We start from the raw sequence: 9,145 nt of genomic DNA, 5'->3' as shown, positions 1-9,145 counted from the left end.
AGATTGTGGGGCTTCCGAAGGATGATTCAGGTTAAGCAGTCTCAGGATGTCTTGATTCCTCCAGTCATGTTAAGGGGATGTTTCTTATCAAACCGCTGGCTGCTATGATAATGGAGATGCTGCATCATATGAAGGATGATTTGTTTATTTCATTTTTTTATTAAAAAAGAAATAGGTCCTGAGAAAGGAAACGCAATTTTGCTATGGGATTTCTAACTGCTATATAAAATGAACCTTCTCCGACTGGGGTTACCTTAATATAGTGAAAGGGTATATGTATATCTATGATCAGCAAAGTTGTGTTAAGTGGGGTTGTTGTGAGCGATCAGAAAAAAAAAGTCTCCCACCATCACCAATCCGCACTTGCCAGCGTTGTGAGGAAAACTGCCCAAACCCCAGTCTTTGTCCTACGGTGGACTAAAAATGGCTTAATTTTCTTTTATTATTTTTGTATATATCATAAAATGATGCATTTGCAATCTGCAGAATTGTAATAATAATTCTGACCATCATTTTGCTATACTGGATTTTCATTGTGAAATCTCGATTAGGATCAATGAAATGATAAATTTTATAAAAAATATAAGCTTAAAACTATAAACAATAATCTTATGTATCTACACACACGCACGCACGCACATACATGCATATTTAGTGTGTATTATCTCCATAGAACTTATTTGGATAAAGATCCTTCCTTTATTTGTTATGAATAAATGTGTACGCTCATCTATCATATTCAATGCATAGGCCAAGGTCTATAGACCTCGGCATAGGCTTAGGCTACCGAAACGAGTGTTTAGCATTCATTTTACTAGAATAGGAATGTAGACAGATTTACAAAATACCAATTTGTGAAGGTATGTAGGCCACTGATTTTCATAGATATATTCATAGATAACAGAACAAACGCTGTATTTGGTGTTTGTTATTAAATGCTTCTCTCTGAATAATCTGACAATGCAACATGTTTAATCCTCTCTTAACACTGCTCATGCAAAAGATAAAATGGAAAATATCAAACTATCAAAATACAAATTCAAAGATTGATTGTAATTTGGACCGAACATAAGGTTTGAAATTGTTTGATTACATATTTGAATGTTTCATCATTTCAGATTATGTTCCATTTACATTTGAATGAATATTACTTAATATACAGTAGATATAAAGTACTGAACAGATCAGAAACTAAAAGGTTATTTAAAGCTACATATTTAAAGTTGAAATATAGTTTTAAATAACCCTTCAGTAGCGATGATTAGTTGAAATTTTCAAGTAATCCATCATTACTTGATATCCTGATTAGTTTTATATATTACATAATTTTTTTGTATATCAGATAATAACTCGTACGTTACCCAAGTAACAAGATATTGAACTATTTCGCTTCCAAAATTATCCAGTAAAAAACGTTGTAGTTAAAAAGCATTTAATATTAAGTCGAAATATGACCATAATTATGAGCCTGTGTTTGATACTCAGTGAATGGTATATATCTATTGTACTATTCTATTACAGTTAGCTAGACAAAGAAGCAAACCAATGTCGCAATCTTGCCAACCCCCTCCCCTCTTCCACACATACACACACACACACATACACACACACATAAACCCCGTAATTCAATATCTTTAGGACGAGCTGTCGACGGTGGGTGTGGTCGTAGAACTTGAGAAACTGTGACACTTTTTTTCTTCTTCTTTTACATTTGTTCTGTTCTCCATATCTCTTTGGTTGTTTAATTTATCTCTCTTCGTATTCTATTATTACTTCTCCCCAAATCGCCTTTTTCTCGTCTTACATATTTTTTATTATTCATATTATCTATTTATATTATCTTATATATTATTTCTTGTTAAGATATGAATTTTGTTAGTTTGCTTTTATGTATTATTAAAATCAAGTTTAATAAATTTCATCATCAATTCTAATTTTTTTATAGTAATATGATAGCATAGTCCTCTCTTTCAGTTGGTGTTGGAATCTGCATGTTTTGCACGTGTTCGAGTGGTACACACTAAAGTTTATACAGCGTTTTCTGAAACCTTTGATTTCAATTTTTTTTTTTAAATCTAGTTTACATTTAGTCTATTCGGAATAAGTTAGTTGCATACATTTTATTCAGTAATCCTTGCCTATAAAAAGAATTACTTAGAATTCCTTGATTCCAGAAAGTTTAATTTTAATCCAGGGATTCTAAATAACTTTTTCGGAATCCTTTATTTCTATTTGGCATATTCCGAATCCCCTGATCCAATAGAGCTTATTGAGAATATATAAATTTATTATATATGTTTGGAAGCCTTTGATTCTATACAGATTATTCAGGATTCCTTTATTCCAAAATTCTTAATACAGATTTGACTCCTTAAAGGCGACTAAGCATTTCACGAGACACAAAGATTATTAATTCAGAATACATCTGATTTGCCAAAGCTTCTTCAGAATGCTTAGTTCCTCGTTGTTTATCTAGAACCCACTTTCCATATTTTCCTATCATTAATTATCCTAAATATCTCTTACTCAAATGACCTTTCGATTTTTGTTTTCCTTTCTTTGTGAATACGAGATTAATTTTAAAAAGGGTAATATTTTCCAGTTTAAGATATGTTCAATGACTACCTAAATACATATTGTCATTATTATCCTCATCACTATCATTATCAGCATTTCTTGGATATAGAAATGCCGTATATTAAAAATGTACACGGGATGTGGAAGTCTTTTATAGTTGTAAAAGATTGAACAAGGTCATTTTCGGTAATCTACAAAACTGTTAAACTGTTTCTATAATCCAAGCACCAATATAGTTTTATCGTCTGCACCTGCGAAACCGCACTTGAACAAAAACCATCAAAACTTCTCTGAGACATAAACATACCATATACAGAAAGTCACTTTAGCAACCGACTACAAATTATATAACAACAACAACAAACAACAAACGCAGCTGTTTCTAGTCCACTGCAGGACAAATACCTCTGACAAGCCAGTTTTCATCATAACGCTGGCCAGTGCGGATTGGTGATGGAAGAATTTCGTCTGATCGCTCACAGCAAACTAACCTAGTATGACTGCTAAAATCTATGATTATTTTTGGTAACAAATCATTTTTTTTTCTCTACACATGGAAACAGAAGATTTGATAACCTATTAATAGAAATCACTCAAAATTCCTAGACAAAAAATATGGTATACAAAACGCCATTCTCACAAACCCACTCAATTTTTCCTGCAACTTTCGGTAAGGTTTTGCAATACAATTTATGGGAATCTGGCCGAAAAAGCCGCGGCCATATTTGACCTGCATTTCAACTAGAGGATACGAAAGCCTTATGGAATCCACTGCTGCCGAGGGAAAATCTTTCGAACCTCTGGCTGATTCTGTTTCAACGTCGGGTCTATTTCTGGCAACATCTTATTTGTCATATTACTAATTTCGTTTCTTTTTTTATAAGTTTTATTAGTTCGCTTGGTGGCGGAAGATTTTGTTTGGTATTATATCCGTAAGTTTGAATTATAACTATCAAAAAATAAAATCCTTGAATGTTCTATCACTGTTCTTTAAAACACACTCACATTGTTATCATTACTTGCTAAGCTACAATCCTAGTTGGAAAAGCAAGACGCTATAAGCCCAGGGGCTCCATCAGGGAAAATAGCCCAGTGAGAAAAGGAAACAGGGAAAAATAAAAATATTTTAAGAACAGTAACAACAGTATAATGAATATTTTCTATAAAAACTATAAAAACATTAACAAAATAAGAAGAGAAATGAGATAGAATAGTGTGCCCAAGTGTACCCTCAAGCAAATAACTAAACCAAGATAGTGGAAGACCATGGTACAGAGTCTATGGCACTTTTACGACTAGAGATCAATGGTTTGATTTTGCAGTGTCCTTCTACTAGAAGAGCTGATTACCACAGCTAAAGAGTCTCATCAACCCTTACCAAGAGGAAAGTAGCCATTGAACAATTGCAGTGCAGTAGTTAACCCTTTGGGTGAAGAAAAATTGTTTGCCAATCTCAGTGTTGCCATGTGTATGAGGACAGAGGAGAATATGTAAAGAACAGGCCAGACTATTCGGTATATCTGTAGGCAAAGGGAAAATGAACAGTAACCAGAGAAGGATCTAGCAAGTCAAAAGACCCCATAACTCTCTATCGGTAGTATCCCAACGGGTGGCTGGTGCCCTGGTAATTTTATTACCTACCTACCTACCTACCTCTATATATATATATATATATATATATATATATATATATATATATATATATATATATATATATATATCTATATATATATATACATAGATATACTGTATACAGTATATATATATATATATATATATATATATATATATATATATATATATATATATATATATATATATATATATATACTGTATATATACACTCATACACACACTTTCCACTGTCAGTAACATCATCCAAAAGGAATTTTTATGTTTACTCCTATCTTAATAATAGGACATAGGCTTTAATTCCCGTTATCGAGTAACTCAGATTCAGGAGTTATATAAATCATCATCTGTGGATGTAAACGAATCGACTCCATTACCAAATGTATTGAATGTTAATCTACCTTTCAAAATGACAGGTGTCGATGCTCTTAAGTATTTTCCAATTATGCCGATGAGGAAAATTCTCTGTACTGTATGTACGTGACACAGATCTAAACACAATCACAATCACGTGTATAAACACCCACAGCTTCTTCGTTTTTCTTCCCTTTAGATGATATTCAGGTAAAGTTTTGAACAGCAGTCGTTTATGTGTGCACAATATACCTTAACCTCACCATTGTTAGAATTGTTTAAAAAAAATATTTATTGCAATGCCTTAATAAATAATTTGTATTAAATGTAATGGTCTTTGATATCTAAGGATAAACTAACGAGGAATATTAACTCAAATTAGAGGGGTATTGTTTTCAAAATGTACAGTCCTGAAATATTAATTTGCTGAGGTTTGGACACCATAACAAACATTCCCCTCTCCACAAAATTAAAAAATTAAAACAGCATTATTACATCTTCAGTCAGCTTCGGATATCTATTATTTTTTTATTACTTGTTATTATGCATTTTTTATATGGTTCATGCGAAAAGGTTACTCAAATCTTTCACACATTATCCAATTAACCACGATTTTGGAATTCATTCTTTTCTTCTATAAAAGAAGTGTGTTTCAGTTGACAGCCAGGGATTCCGTTGTGCAGAAGCGCAGTACTTGATGCTTCGCTTCTCTTATTTTGAGGTTGTTGGACGTTTTCATGGACATTACAGTGACATTTCACCAGAAGTGAAAAGGTTACTGGGTGGACATTCAGTGCTACCAAAAAGTGTCAAGTGTCCCAAGTGTTTCTATTTAAGGTAAGTGAAGTGGCTAACCCACAAATGTATTGATTTGTAGAGGAGTTTTCCACCATCCTAAGTGATGTAAGGGGTCAGGGATGCTAAGTAGGCCTAACACCAAGGTTAGGTTTAGGTTAGGTGGGTTTGTTTAGGTTAGACAACTTTGCTTATTTTACCCCTTTTCTGTTTTCTCCCACACACACACACACACACACACAAAAACCGCGATTTCCCACTGTGGAACGCCATTATTGTAATAAGGGTAGCCCTGTATCTCTAAATCTGATTATTTGCAGGAGATATAATGGAAAATTTGTCGTAAACACACTATTTCAGCCAGAAATATATGATTTCATATCAGATATCCGAGTTTGGCTGAAACTGTGTTTACCAGAATATCAATAATACGAAGAAAAATTTATCTAACCTTATCAGGAAATAAAAATACAGCAACACCGTCTTCATGAGATTATGGTATTTTAGTTAATGAAATGACGGTCGAATTTATTACCCTTCGTGTAAATTGTATTTAGAGATAAGTAAGGTGAATGTTATTTACGCTAAGAAGTTATGCGCCGCTGTGAACTTTAGTTAATCTTGAATAATTACTGTGAAGGAAGACCTGTATACTCTCTCTCTCTCTCTCTCTCTCTCTCTCTCTCTCTCTCTCTCTCTCTCTCTCTCACCTGTTTGTGTCTTTGCATGTGTTTTTTTCTAGTCTTAGTTGATGAAATTTCACTATTATTATTACTAAAATTGCTGTTATGGCTTAGTTTCGAATCGGAGAACTGAATATTTAATTTTTTTTCTGTTCTGAAGTATTTGAGCATATTCATATAAGCATGAGAGAGAGAGAGAGAGAGAGAGAAAGAGAGAGAGAGAGAGAGAGAGAGAGAGAGAGAGAGAGAGAGAGAGAGAGAGAGAGTATCGAAAATTAGGCCAAAGAAACAATGGCTAAACTAACAAGTCCAATTTGCTTTTCAATTTTTTTTTTCTTTTGCTGACCTGAAAAGTGTAATATTTCCATGTCGATAAGTTTAGTATCTTTCAGGAATTGATCATTTAAGCAGGAAAGGCAAACATCATTATACTCAAGGTCTATAGACCTTGATTATACTAAGCCTCTTATTTTTTTCCTTCATTACTCGCTGTTGGCTGTCGGTCTTACCAAGTATTTTAAATTGCAGAGTTTAACAGTTTTTGTCAGTGAAATACATTTGTGAGTTTTATGTTGCCTGCACAATTTATTGTCTAGCTCCGAGAGGTACAAATATCTACCAGAGTTTAGTTTGCCCGTAAGTTTGTAAGCTTTTAATTTTAAGATTATGTCGGTTTGAACTTCATACATACATACATATACCCAGGCACTTCCCCCAATTTTGGGGGGTAGCCGACGCCAACAATGAAACAAAACAAAAAAGGGGACCTCTACTCTCTACGTTCCTTCAGCCTAACGAGGGACTCAACCGAGTTCAGCTGGTACTGCTAGGGTGCCACAGCCCAACCTCCTACATTTCCACCACAGATGAAGCTTCATAATGCTGAATCCCCTACTGCTGCTACCTCCGCGGTCATCTAAGGCACCGGAAGAAGCAGCAGGGCCTACTGGAACTGCGTCACAATCGCTCTCCATTCATTCCTATTTCTAGCACGCTCTCTTGCCTCTCTCACATCTATCCTCCTATCACCCAGAGCTTTCTTCACACCATCCATCCACCCAAACCTTGGCCTTCCTCTTGTACTTCTCCCATCAACTCTTGCATTCATCACCTTCTTTAGCAGACAACCATTTTCCATTCTCTCAACATGGGCAAACCACCTCAACACATTCATATCCATTCTAGCCGCTAACTCATTTCTTACACCCGTTCTCTCCCTCACCACTTCGTTCCTAACCCTATCTACTCGAGATACACCAGCCATACTCCTTAGACACTTCATCTCAAACAAATTCAATTTCTGTCTCTCCGTCACTTTCATTCCCCACAACTCCGATCCATACATCACAGTTGGTACAATCACTTTCTCATATAGAACTCTCTTTACATTCATGCCCAACCCTCTATTTTTTACTACTCCCTTAACTGCCCCCAACACTTTGCAACCTTCATTCACTCTCTGACGTACATCTGCTTCCACTCCACCATTTGCTGCAACAACAGACCCCAAGTACTTAAACTGATCCACCTCCTCAAGTAACTCTCCATGCAACATGACATTCAACCTTGCACCACCTTCCCTTCTCGTACATCTCATAACCTTACTCTTACCCACATTAACTCTCAACTTCCTTCTCTCACACACCCTTCCAAATTCTGTCACTAGTCTGTCAAGCTTCTCTTCTGTGTCTGCTACCAGTACAGTATCATCCGCAAACAACAACTGATTTACCTCCCATTCATGGTCATTCTCGCCTACCAGTTTTAATCCTCGTCCAAGCACTCGAGCATTCACCTCTCCCACCACTCCATCAACATACAAGTTAAACAACCACGGCGACTCACACATCCCTGTCTCAGCCCCACTCTCACCGGAAACCAATCACTCACTTCATTTCCTATTCTAACACATGCTTTACTACCTTTGTAGAAACTTTTCACTGCTTGCAACAACCTTCCACCAACTCCATAAAACCTCATCACATTCCACATTGCTTCCCTATCAACTCTATCATATGCTTTCTCCAGATCCATAAACGCAACATACACCTCCTTACCTTTTGCTAAATATTTCTCGCATATCTGCCTAACTGTAAAAATCTGATTCATACAACCCCTACCTCTTCTAAAACCACCCTGTACTTCCAAGATTGCATTCTCTGTTTTATCCTTAATCCTATTAATCAATACTCTACCATACACTTTTCCAACTACACTCAACAAACTAATACCTCTTGAATTACAACACTCATGCACATCTCCCTTACCCTTATATAATGGTACAATACATGCACAAACCCAATCTACTGGTACCATTGACAACACAAAACACACATTGAACAATCTCACCAACCATTCAAGTACAGTCACACCCCCTTCCTTCAACATCTCAGCTTTCACACCATCCATACCAGATGCTTTTCCTACTCTCGTTTCATCTAGTGCTCTCCTCACTTCCTCTATTGTAATCTCTCTCTCATTCTCATCTCCCATCACTGGCACCTCAATACCTGGAACAGCAATTATATCTGCCTCCCTATTATCCTCAACATTCAGCAAACTTTCAAAATATTCCGCCCACCTTTTCCTTGCCTCCTCTCCTTTTAACAACCTTCCATTTTCATCTTTCACTGTCTCTTCAATTCTTCCACCAGCCTTCCTTACTCTCTTCACTTCTTTCCAAAACTTCTTCTTATTCTCTTCATATGACTGACCCAATCCCTGACCCCACCTCAGGTCAGCTGCCCTCTTTGCCTCACGTACCTTGCGCTTTACTTCCACATTTTTCTCTCTATATTTTTCATACTTCTCTATACTATTATTCTGCAGCCATTCTTCAAAAGCCCTCTTTTTCTCTTCCACTTTTACCTTCACTCCTTCATTCCACCATTCACTGCCCTTCCTCATGCTGCCTCCAACAACCTTCTTGCCACATACATCACTTGCAATCCCAACAAAAATTTCTTTTACTAACTTCCACTCCTCCTCTAAATTACCAGTTTCTCTTGAACTTCATAAAAAAAAATTAACAATAATCTTTCCCATAATTTCTATCCATGTTAAATCATCTGTAAGAATGAACATGATTCTTTATTGCATAAATT

Source organism: Palaemon carinicauda, chromosome 15, assembly GCF_036898095.1.
Source record: "Palaemon carinicauda isolate YSFRI2023 chromosome 15, ASM3689809v2, whole genome shotgun sequence".
In the NCBI taxonomy this organism is placed as follows: domain Eukaryota; kingdom Metazoa; phylum Arthropoda; class Malacostraca; order Decapoda; family Palaemonidae; genus Palaemon; species Palaemon carinicauda.
This window is presented reverse-complemented; position numbering follows the sequence as displayed.